A 13,135-nucleotide genomic window follows, 5' to 3' on the forward strand; every position below is an offset into this window, starting at 1 on the left:
ATGTAACAATTGAGGTATGTGATATAACAGTATCAGTGTGGCTGAAGTAACTATTACTTGATGGGATGTGACGGTGTCAGCGTGGATAAAGTAACAATTGAGGTATGTGATATAACATTGTCAGCGTGGATGAGTAACTATGTATAGTAGTAAAATGTTCCGCCTTTAAACATTTTATAAAGTGCATTTGTAAATCATCCTCCGCCGCGCGTTTAGCGCGAAGCGGGGGTTTAAAGTATTAGGCACCGTCGGTCCGTGGGTACGAATTGGCATATCTTCAGAACCGTTCACTAGATTCTTTTCATATTTGCTACCTAGGTTCATCACAGTATGCAAAAGGCCCCAGTCACGTTTGGTGACCTTGACCTTCATTTCAAGGTCACAATGGGACTTTATCGTTTTACCCGTTTCAGCAAGATATCTCAAGAACCAATGACTAAATTCTCTCCATATTGGACACCAAGCTTCATCGAGGGAAGACGCAGGGCCCAGTTCATTTCGGTGACCATCACATACTTTTCAAGGTCACGGCTACACTTTGAAGATTTCAGCACGTAAACCTGCATGTTAGGCTTGTCAGCAAGGTATCTCAAGAACCAATCACTGGATTCTCTTCTTATTTGACACCAAGCTTCATCTAGGGAAGGCGCAGGGCCCAGTCGATTTTAGTGATCTTCACGTTTTTCAAGGTCACAGCGACACTTTGAAGATTTTAGCATGTTAACCTGCATGTTAAGCTTGTCAGCGAGACATCTCACAAACGATTCACTGTATTTCTTCATATTTGACACAAAGCATCGTCGTGGGAAGGTGCAGGTTAACTGGTAATGCCTTTGTTGACATTTTACTTCATCTTAAAGTACAACCGTCACTTTCCTTACTTTTTAAGTTTGATTTCATAATTTGCGGCGGGGGATTATGTCACCTTAGTGACAATGCTTGTTCTTTTTGTACAACATCGGAATTTATTATATAGAACAATTTATCTTCATGAAAAGGTTAAATCTAATGTCTATATAAAAAAAGTACATTTGATCAAAAAGTGAAATCCATCTTCAATAAAATATGTACAAGCATTTTTACAATATTTCCATAGCCTTTCTTCAAGTGGTATAGAAAGCTTGGTATATCTACCCGTTTCAACATAAAATGGTAACATTCCACTCCTAAACGTAGCTAAAATACGTCGATGGTCTCGAAAGATAACATTTTTTACATAAAATTGCACAGCGTTGTGTGATGTAACAGTGTCAGCGTGGACCAAGTAACTATTACAGGGTGTGATGTGAGCGTGGATAAATCTTTCTTTTCTTGCACAGTTGGCTCACTGACGTTACGCAATAAAAGTATTATGGGAGCATTTAGGGTCACAGCTTGACCGACCCGTCCTTTGTGAAGCTACCCTGCCATCTGGCATTTAAGGATCGCCCTAAGCGAATCCCTGCTTCGAATTCGTGTCAGTGGGATTCGGTTGATTGTGTGACAACTCAAATCGAACAATTAGGAAGGCCTAGTTTTGAGATAATGGCTAATTAATCAAACTCACTGGAATGTCATCTTGTAAGTTCAACTTATCCAATTACCTACTGTGTAAGAACTGGCACGTATGACAATTGGTCTAAACAACTTGATTTGTAAACCGTTGTGTTACCAATTAGCTTGTATATTTGCTAATCCATGTCATTGTTGATTGGGGCTTCGATCTCTAAGATTGCAGTTACTATTAGCTGTTAATAATAAAATTGTGACGTTTCGTTTTCTTGTATATTCCCTGTTGTTGCGTTATACGACATCCAAAGTCTGGTGTACCCCGCCGTGATACTGCTGAAATATTGCTTAAACCGGCGTTTTACTCACTCACTCACTTTCTCACTCAGTTGTACGACATCCGGATGATCATTGATAATCCCGAGGTAACTGCTATTGATATGAATATATGCATATGTTTATGCATTTAAAAATATATATATATTACATTTTTTTAATTTGTTAAATATTTTTTTAATTTTTTAAATATTTTTTTATGGTATATACTTATGTGTGTGTGTAAACTTTTAGCATATATACAAGTCTCTCGTAACTCTTATAGAGTGGCTCATATACTAGTATTCCTTATACTGCTATATTTTTCCAATTGTACGTGTACTTTTACTGTATATATGAGGTGAGACTCAAATAAACTATCTGTCTGTCTGTCTGTCTATGAACGATGACTTACAGCGCATTGCTGAATGGGCAGAAAATGGCAAGTATCTTTTAATCCCAATAAGACAGTCAATATGCTTTACTCGTAAATTGCAACCAACTCCAATGCCGAACGGTAATGTCATTCATTCCGTACAAAGCCATAAACATTTAGGTGTTATACTTCAGCATGATTGCTCATCGATTGAACACATTAACGACTGTGCTAAAAAAGTTGCACCTATGATGAATTGTCTTAGAAGAAAAACCGAAAAACATTAGAAACCATGCACAAACAGTTAATATTAAAAGTTTTTGATTATTGCAGATTATTACTAAACAGCAAGCAGATATACTTGAAAACCTCAATCTAGATGCCCTAAGAACCGTGTGAGGTGCTGTTCGTGGTACCAGCCATCATAAAATATACAAAGAAACTAATTGTCACCCGTTGTGTCGTAGAAGGTACCTTCATAAAATGACTGTTTTACAAAATGGTCAATAACAATACGACAAGTTATCTTAGTAACCTTGTACCGCCTAGAGCATGAGATGCCGTTGGTTATAAACTGCGCGATGATTCAAATCTTCAGACTATAAACTGTAAAACTGTAAATTATGCGGGGTCCTTTCTTCCACATGCTGTCAAACTATGGAATTCATTACCAGCCGAACATAGTGAATCGCCGTGCCCATCGATATTCAAAAATGTAAGTTTAAGCGATTCTAATATCTACAGTAATTTTGACTTTCGGTAGCAGATTTTGTCAAATCATACAATCTCGTCTCCGACTTGAATGTAGTAACTTTACAAATATGAAAGATTTACATCTCCAACATCATCTTGCTCTTGTGGCCATAACTATAAAGACTCTGTTCATTATTTCTTCTCATGTATTCTTTACAGCGATATACGTCAAATTATGTATTTTTATACTAAAGGGTTTGACCTAAAATCAATTTTGTTTGGAAACTAAAACTGTTCCTCAATATTAAAACAATGAACATTTAATTTCAGTGCACTCGTTTATATATTTAAGAGGCAGATTTGAACCAAAATAATTTGTTTATATGACGTATGCTGTTTAACCATGATTGGTGATATTTCAACAATTATATATCATTCACATAGTACATTGATCATGACATGTGTACTCTTCCTTCCATTGTATCCTGGGCCCCGTTCCTCAAAGCGATCGTAGCGCTACGACTGTCGTATGTCTATGTTAAAGTATGGGAGTTACGATCATCATAGCGCTACGACTGTCGTATGTCTATGTTAAAGTATGGGAGTTACGATCATCATAGCGCTACGACTGTCGTATGTCTATGTTAAAGTATGGGAGTTACGATCATCTTAGCGCTACGACTGTCGTATGTCTATGTTAAAGTATGGGAGTTACGTTCATCTTAGCGCTACGACTGTCGTATGTCTATGTTAAAGTATGGGAGTTACGATCATCTTAGCGCTACGACTGTCGTATGTCTATGTTAAAGTATGGGAGTTACGATCATCTTAGCGCTACGATCGCTTTGAGGAACGGGGCCCGGGAGCGGTATTCATATAAGCTTATGCTTGTTTACCAATTCGGTTCCTTTCATTGGAAATAGATATGTTTATTTAAATCATATCAGTGACTGGCCATGGACCACCCAGTCTTGCCCAGACAATCCAGTGATTGAATAATTTGGAGCATCGACCTAAGCAATAGTAACGTGCATTAACATTTCATTTAGTCTGATATCTGATCCCGTTAGTCGACTCCCGCGACAAGCACGACGTCAAGTTACAGCCCTTTAACCATCGAGGCCTAAACAAACAAACAAACAAAACACCCCCCCAGAAAACATTGAGGTCTCTATTCTTTCATCACGTGCAGGGAATACCAGGATATTTTTCCAACCCAAATTGGATAATCAGTGATGCACAGCAAGATATTGTTCACTGTGCTTTCAATCTCGAGTTACTTGATCAGATAGAGAACGAAAACTGTCTTGTTTTGTCATTTATTTGAAAGCTATCTGCAATGTTCAACACACATGTTATTATTGATATATTAAACTTTACACCATCACATGTACATATCCCACACGGCAATATATGACGCATAATGTAAGTGTTAACTATCACAATCAGCTACCAAACACCAGCATCACTTAGCTCCTGTATATAGTTCAGAATAATGTTGGCCTTCACGACATTCACTCCCAACGCATAATGTGTCCCATCAAAGCTTCGCACGCCATCCGTCATGTTAAATGTCTTTAAAACAGGTACCTCATACTCATTCAGAAACTTCTCCATATCTCGATTGTATCGAAGAACGTGTGGTTTTGATTGGGTGTCTGAACGTTTCATAATTCCTGGAGCATTCATATCAACAAATAATACCTTTGGCCATAGGATGCCAATCTTTCGTAGCCTATCCAGAGTTGGCTTTAGGTATTGCATCTTAACTTTAGTCGAGTTATAATCTTCATGAATACCTATACCAACTACGAACAAGGTCCTCCGGTCAGCTAAGCCTTCAGTGACGTCATTGATCAGTTCTGTCCAGCGTCTACTGACATAGTGTTTCTTCCAGCTGAGTTTCACCCTGCCTCTACATATATTTATTTGGCTTTGCATCCAGTCGTCTCCTGCAGTTTTGTTCTTCGAACATGTTCATCCCAGAGCATTTAGATTTCCACACTGAAAATAGTAAAGAGGTCATTTAAAACATCTTTCTAATTCTCATTTAGAATTGGTTGGTTGTTAAACGCCGCACTCAACAATATTCCAGCTATACGGCGGCGGTTGGTAAATAATCGAGTCTGGACCAGACAATCCTGTGATCAACAGCATGAGCACCGATCTACGCATCTGAGATACGATAACATGTGTAAACCAAGTCAGCGAGTTTGACCACCCGGTCCCGTTAGTCGACTCTTAAGACATGCATGGGTTGCTGAAGACCAAATCTAACCCGGATCTTCCCGGGTCTGTAATTTAGAAGAACAGTAAAGACAAGTCCGGGGAATTCGGAGGAAAATAAGCTAAAAACGTAACTGTAGCGGGTGGCGAAAAGGTGAATAAGATTTGCATTTTAAAAATGAGAGTACTTTCGCAGTTGCGACCCTTGGGGATGGTCATGGGAAATATCTAGAAGTAGTTGTGGAAAAGCGATCCAAAAATGGACTGGAAGGGTAAATATGTTCAGTACATATTTACAAGCCTCTGTCCCACCTAATCCTACACACACACACACACACACGCTAATATATTGCCACCCCTATGGGATAATACGTACTTTTGGATTCGGTTGGTTTAACACTGCCATCTTTGAAGTTGCCTCGAACAGTCATCAGGAAGGCTGTGTAAATGTGCCGCACGAGGGAATCCCCAAGGAAACTGATGGTTCCGCCGTCCAACAAATGGCAGGTCTGTCTGGCACTGTAGTGTTGTGGTCGACATCGAGGATCGGATGGTGTCCACGTGGAATATTCTGCATGAATCTGCTGTCGAATATCCCAACAATTTTTACACCGACATTGGGCTTCAGTCTTTTCAACACACTTAAAGTTGTAGCAGCATGGGGTCGGTCCTGTGGGACTGCAAATCGCTCGAAGGAAAGTCGTCACGTTTGTATAGCCTACGTTGCCACATCGATTGTCAGGTCTCTGGAGGGATTTCGGTACTCCTTTGTGATTCAAGGCCATGTGATAAAACCATTCTGATTGTTTCGCTTGAGCCTTGGTAAGCTTTCTTGTCCTCCAACGACCTTGGGTCATGTTTTGAAGAACGCTTGGACATCTGGATTCATAACTGTCAACCCTTGTAGGAGAAGGGGGATGGAATGCTGTATTTTGGGAGTCCAGTGTTATCTCCAAGTTTCTGATGGGTTTGAAATGGGAGCTTATATATCCCATTACAAACAATGTTAAGCCAAATGCTGTGACTAGCATGACACGGAATGAAGAAGTGCGACGTTTGACCATGTTTGCAGTTCCAAGAGCTTTCCCAGGAATACAGACTGTCCACCATACGGCACATCTATTTATACCCCAACTAACAGGATAATCTCCCAATTAGCTATCACCTTGAAAGTACTGCTACAAGTGTCGTTAATTAATTTGCAACGTAAGCCCCATTGTTTCCAAAGCTTGCTAAATTAATTTGGGGGCTAAGAGCGATGCATTATGTCGGCCTCCCTTTAAGGAGAGGTGTAAGTAGCTGTGAAAACATCACTAGAAACACAAACTAATCTCTGCGTTATTAAAGTGCCAAAAGAGAAATCGCTCTGTCACCCGTCTTATTGTTCTTATTTACTGTCAACAAAATACCTGAAACAAATATTACTTCAGACAGACCTGAAAAGGGATTACAGTCGACTAGACAATTAGTGCTAAAATCCGGCGACAACAGCATGCACCATCAAACTCTGTCAACTAACCTGCCAAGTGCGAGGAATAATAGCTGCTTCCGTACGTGTTCATGAATATCTATGTTTAATATATAATATCCCTTGAGATGATTTAAGTAAGTTTCATGTCTTTTGTTAAAATGTGATTACACAATGCCATTTTGTTAAAATGGATCAAAAGACTAGTATCCATCCTGTTTTGTGTGACAAGGTGTTGCAGAGAAAAATACATGAACTATCAATAGTACTTTAACAATGATATCACATACCGTGAAACAACTTTGTCATCTCAAAAATTATTATTGAGTGTTTGGAGAGATATTTCATTCTTAACTAAACATTCCGAATTAGGAAGATGGCTTGTGAAGTGTGCCACTGGTAGGGCAGGATACGCTTGTTTTTTGTTATGTTGTAGGGGAAAAATGTACTCTCATTACACGCTATTCAACTTTACACGACTCAGCAGGAGTAAAGACACTTCCGTGTTCAAGAGAGAAGTAGTGCGTACGAAACACTAATGACGTGGTCACATAAGCTCCGCCCACTCATGTTTATTTATGTTTACTGTGCACTAAAGACAATTGTAGGTTTTAGGGCACCACACACGATCACGTTTTGGAGATCATGAGTAATCATCATCTGTGATTTCTTAACACATGCTCATGATATAGTCGAACAATCGACTCTGATTAGCCGTGTATTATATTTATATTTTGGGGATCCTTGATATGTTTTTGTGTGTAATGTCTTCGGACATGATTGAGCGGGGTGGTAGTCTATATGTAAAAGCGTTCACTCGTCACGCCGAAAAGAGCCCCAAACCACATAACCTGACTTCTTTTTAACAAAATGGTTTAAACATATTTATTCATTTAATCATGACGGGATTGGCAAACAAGCATAAAACATGCTTATATAAATGCCGCTCCCTAACAATGATACAGTAGTAATAATAATAATGATAGATAGTGACGTACACATGAAATGAGTGCCAACATAATGGAGATCTACAGGACAGTACTGACGATATGATGTGTTACAATTTACAAAAGAATCAAAGAAGGCAAATAAACTCACTTTAAAATTTAGTAGCTGAGTCCAGATATCGGCAAGGCACGGCGTGTACAATAGAACTGGATTAGGTCAATTGCGGGAATCTCTGGAAAGATATGATATAGTTACGTACAGATATAATAGTTCCAGATTTACCTGTTCTGATGAGCCCGAATGACCATATAAGATTGATGACAAATTAAATCCTCTACTAAAGAAGTATGCGTTTGGTCTTATGTCGTTAAATGTGGGACAGATGAGGAAGAAACGATGCGCATCTTCGGTGTGATGCCCGCAGTTACATTCAGGACTATTTGATATATGTCTGGTAAACTTATCTCCATTTAGATCGCTACACCCAAGCCGAAATAGGGAGTGGACTATCTGGCAAAATTTTGAACCATAGGAAAGATTAAAGTAGATTTCACTGGTGTTGTGTTCTGATTTTGAGTACAAACTAGTATTGCATTTAATATTTTGTAAGTTAGAATTATTGCCCAAGGCGCCGTACTGTCCATCGTGCCATTTACCATACAAGGTGAACGTCTTTTGATATTACCTGCATCCACCTTTATTTTCATAGACATCTCGGATTTGGAAGGGTAAAACTGATAAAATCCAAAGTAATATCATGCAATTACCGCCTAAATATGGTGGTACCAGTGTTCCTGGTGTAAAAAAAAAGTTATTGCAGCACAAAAACTCAGTTGGATTAAGAGATTAATCTATCGCAGTGCGATCTGGACAAGTTGTCCAACTGCATTATAGAGAAGATTACTCCTCGCATTCACAATAGGTGAAGGTAGTCTCCTTATGGTCAACGGTTAGTTCCCATGAAGTAGAATTCTAAAAACACAGGAGTGAGCTTGGGGGATTACCTTCATGATCTGGTGATCACGAACAAAGGCCATTCTATGTTTTTACAGGCACAAGGTTGATAAGAAAAGTTGAAGTGGTAAAGAAATGAAATAAATCTAAACTGATATTTGACATTTTATGACATAATTTATTTGGTGTTACCACATTTAATCACAAGATGAAACATATCATATGAAATATCAATGTATCAAATAATGCACCAAACATGTTCAATTCAATTCTGACATGGTTAATCAATTATTTTATCACTATAACTATAGCGTCACAATTCATATTACACATATTACATTACTGACTGACAAAAGACAGACAGACAAAACAGTTTTTTTTATGCCATATGAATGTACATTTCAATTAAAAAGACAGGTGGGAAAACATAAAATATACAAACACCAGGCCAAATGGCCAATGAGACACACTAAACAATATGTGCATAAGATGTATAAAATATAAGCTTAAAACATAAAAGGATTAGCACACATATGAAAGATCTAGAACAAAAACAATGTTATTGGGATGATATTACTTCAAGCTAGGAAGGTAAACGTTGGGTGAGGGCCTTTCCAACGATCTTCTTTAATCTTCTATACCATCCCTCCAAGCTGTTGTTTGTTCTGGCCCGTAAGTGTCATGGTGGTTCCATTCTCTGATGTTAGGCTCAACCCAGTTCGAGGTTATGTAGCCTGCCACCTGCAGACATCTGTTGTCCAGGGGCTTGTCTACTAGGATTTTAGGATTTTGAGCCAGACAAGTTCCAACTAAAAATGCAAAACCACAAAATTTTGGTCCTGTTTGGAAGCAGGAGAAATACCAATGGACATATTTGGTCGGCAATCTTCGAATGGATGGAATACAGTTGGAGGAAGAAATTTGGCGAGAGGTAGAATGTACCATCCCCGTACAATGTATGTAACTTCGGCAGCGCAGACATGCTCCAGATTGGTTCTGGTGGTGAAACCAAGTATCTTGTAACTACCTCCATCATCGATCACCAGGAACTGTTCTCCCGAGTCTGTCCTCAGGTAAACATGTGGGATGGGGATGTCCTCCAAGCATTTGGGAACAGCGGGGAAGCTAGATCGTCTGGCCTTGTATAGTTGGTTCTTCACCATATGGAACGTATGGAATTATACATTACTATTTCGTGAAACATTACTATATTAAATTACATGAATGACAATATTACATTCATATTACACAATTCTAAATACATATTCGATAACAAGCATTAAATCTTTTAATCTTTTTATTACATACCTTTATATCATTCTGCACTCGTTCGTGGATGTGTGCTGTAGGGTAATTTGATACAACATCATTGATGGTTGACATTGTAGCAGTTTCAATTTTCTAGAGATACATCGTCTGCTTTCCTCTTGTTTACTCTGTACATGTAACTTGTAATCGAACTCTCTTAACTGTGCATGAGCCATTATGAAAATGATACTAGCTATTGTAACTGGATGGTATTTATACAATATGTAAGACATGTAAGCGTACTGTATTGCACTGATTGAGTGAACACATTAATTGGGTTTTTGCTCATTGTCTGACAGACGACATTATCATAAATTATGTATATATTACAAAATGGTCAATGGGCTGACTCCTAAATACCTATCATTATGGGTCCCACCTAGTATCTCCAGCATAACAGGATACAACCTTCGTAACTCCAACGACTTTCAGACAAATGCAGGGCGCTTATCCCAGTATAACCGATCTTTCCTGCCTTCTGTTGTTAAATCATGGAATGCACTTGATATCAATATCCCACAGACATTCAGATTTCTTCAAATTTTATATACATTGCTAGTTATGGCCAGCGACAATACCAAGTGATCCTATCCATAATTAGGCTAGGTTGTAGTGATTTAAAAGCACACTTATTTGACAGATTCCTGATTGATGATCCCACTTGTTCATGTGGCCACAACAGAGAAGATGCTATCCATTTTTTCTGTCATGTCCCCGCTATGCCCAGTTTAGACTCGACAAATACTTTGTCCTTAACCACCTCAGCATATATACTATACTTCACGGCAATGACGATTCATCTCCTTTAGACAATGAAAACCTTATAAAATCCGTTCAGAATTATATAACTGAAACTAACCGCTTTACGGAATTCAAGTAACAACCTATAAACATAAAATGCACTTGGTATCTTGTTCTTTATTTTCTTTTTTCTTTATTTTTATTTTGTTTTGATTCATTCATTAATGTCCTAATGTCTGCTCCATAGAATTAAGTCAAGATAATAACGAATTATATGCGAAGAAGCATTGACATAGGCCATATGGCCTGTTTGCTAATCCTATTTCCATTTTGTTATGTTGTGTATTATGAAAAATGTAAACATTAATGGAAAAAAAATACTGTTTAAATCAACACATTAATCAGTATCGTCATAATTTCAGTGAGCTAAACTCAGTAAATTCAAATCATATTCCACAACATAGTTCAGAATTTTACAGCACCCAGTGATTTAAACTTTTATATCAACACCGGCACAACATCAAGGAGATAATACTGTAATAACCAAATTCTACTTCACGGGAATACCCCTGGTCAACATACTTGTATTGCTGTGATAATTGTGAAAACAGAAGTGACGAACAGATAATGTCCAAATCTATTTGGTATAACAATGCTATTAGAATTGGGAGTGAAACTATTTATATACAGCAATGACATAAAAAGGGTGTAACATATTTTAGAGACATGATCGATGATGATGGAAAAATATATGATTATAAAACCTTGCAAAAGGATATAACATAAAAACAGACTTTTTGACTTATGAGGGAGTCAAGAATCTTAGAATCAGTGTAATCTTTTTTATACAACAACAACTCTTATGTTGAACCCAATTTTCGGCCCATTCTGCCTTATAATATGTCAAAAATAAACAGTCAATAAGGCTGTTCAGCATTTTATATGAATTTATTAGACCCAACATTTACAAAGTTCCAAACACTGTTGAAATGTGAAGATTATGTACAAAAAGATTACACTGACACAGAGTGGAAGAATATTAATCTTATGGCAAAAATATGTACACAAAATAGTTGGTTTCAATTTAAAATCATTCATGATATATTGAGTTACTCCATATATTATAAATGATTTTAACTTGAAACCGTCTTAAATAGTAAGTTACTCAATCCCAATAACTTATTATTTAAGATGGGATACGTCGAATCCCCAGCATGCTCTCTATGTAATGACCCACTTGAAACCATTGTACACGTTTTATATGCCTGTCAGTATGCAAACACCATAAGGAGACAACTTTCAGAATGGCTTGCAAAATATACTGAAGGAAACATCGAATTCAACGAAGAGAATATATTATTTAGATTTAAGTATGAATAACCCTTTGAATGAAATTATTCTTATAACAAAGTATATGCTTTACAGATGTACTATTAAGAACGTCAACCAAATTTTAAACCTTTACAACAAGAAATATATAGATACTACCAAACAACAAAATTTATAGCATTCTCAAACTGTAAACAGGCAAGCTTTCATGCCTTTGGGTCGTCTCTACATATGCTTTTCAGCAATCCTGTGTAATGCTTTAGATATGACATCTAAATGACAATTCAAAATTGTATCCATCTATATATACATATATATTCACATATATGTATTAATATGTCTTGAATGGAAGTAACCAGAAAGTGGAAATAATAAAAAAAAATTAAAAAAATAAATAAAAATTTAAAAAACCAACAACAAAACATCTCGAATTCGACGAGGCATATTCTTAATCAAACGTCCAATGTTTAATTGGTTCATCGTTGAGAATGGTCGGCGCGGTGTTGTTGACGGTGACGTATACGCGCCGTCTGAGGATATCACAGACATGTTTGATGGGTGACAAGTCTAGACTGACTAATTGGTTATGTTCTCCGGTTGGAGATACGCAGTAACGAAACGAGCCCTGTGTGCTCTTGGACCCGTGAAGGTCCGGGTTAGAATGAATCTTCAGTAACCCATGCTTGTCGTAAGAGGCGACTGACGGGATCGGGTGGTCAGGCTCGCTGGCTTGGTTGACACATGTCATCGGTTCCCAACTGCGCAGATCGATGCTCGTGCTGTGGATCACTGGATTGTCTTGTCTAGACTCGATTAGTTACAGACCGCCGTGATATAACTGGAATATTGCTGAATGTGGCGTAAAACTAAACTCACTCACTCACTCTGTGTGCTCCGTGCGTTGTCCTCCCGAAAACAAAACGACGTACATGTTGCCACGCAAGTACTGCCAAATGACACGTCGTAAACAAAACGACGTACATGTTGCCACGCAAGTACTGCCAAATGACACGTGGTAAACAACACGTAAAGATGTTCTTCCAGTCATAGCGATCCCACCTTACAGCATTACTTAACCGCTACAAATCGATCGTTCTGTCTAACGTTAACGACCTGAAACTCCCATTCTGTCTTCGCTACTCTCTGCAGCGAATGTCATGGAACTGCAAAGCAAACCTTGATTCATTCCAAAACATGTCGTTTGCCCAACAACGATTGGTCCCGCGCTGCCACTCTGACACCAAAAACGTCTTGCAGAAATGTGACGGTCACACACACGAGGATGTCGG

The sequence above is a fragment of the Haliotis rubra genome, unplaced genomic scaffold (genome assembly GCF_003918875.1).
Source record: "Haliotis rubra isolate DU_JTF1 unplaced genomic scaffold, ASM391887v1 Scf2, whole genome shotgun sequence".
NCBI classification, from domain to species: Eukaryota; Metazoa; Mollusca; class Gastropoda; order Lepetellida; family Haliotidae; genus Haliotis; species Haliotis rubra.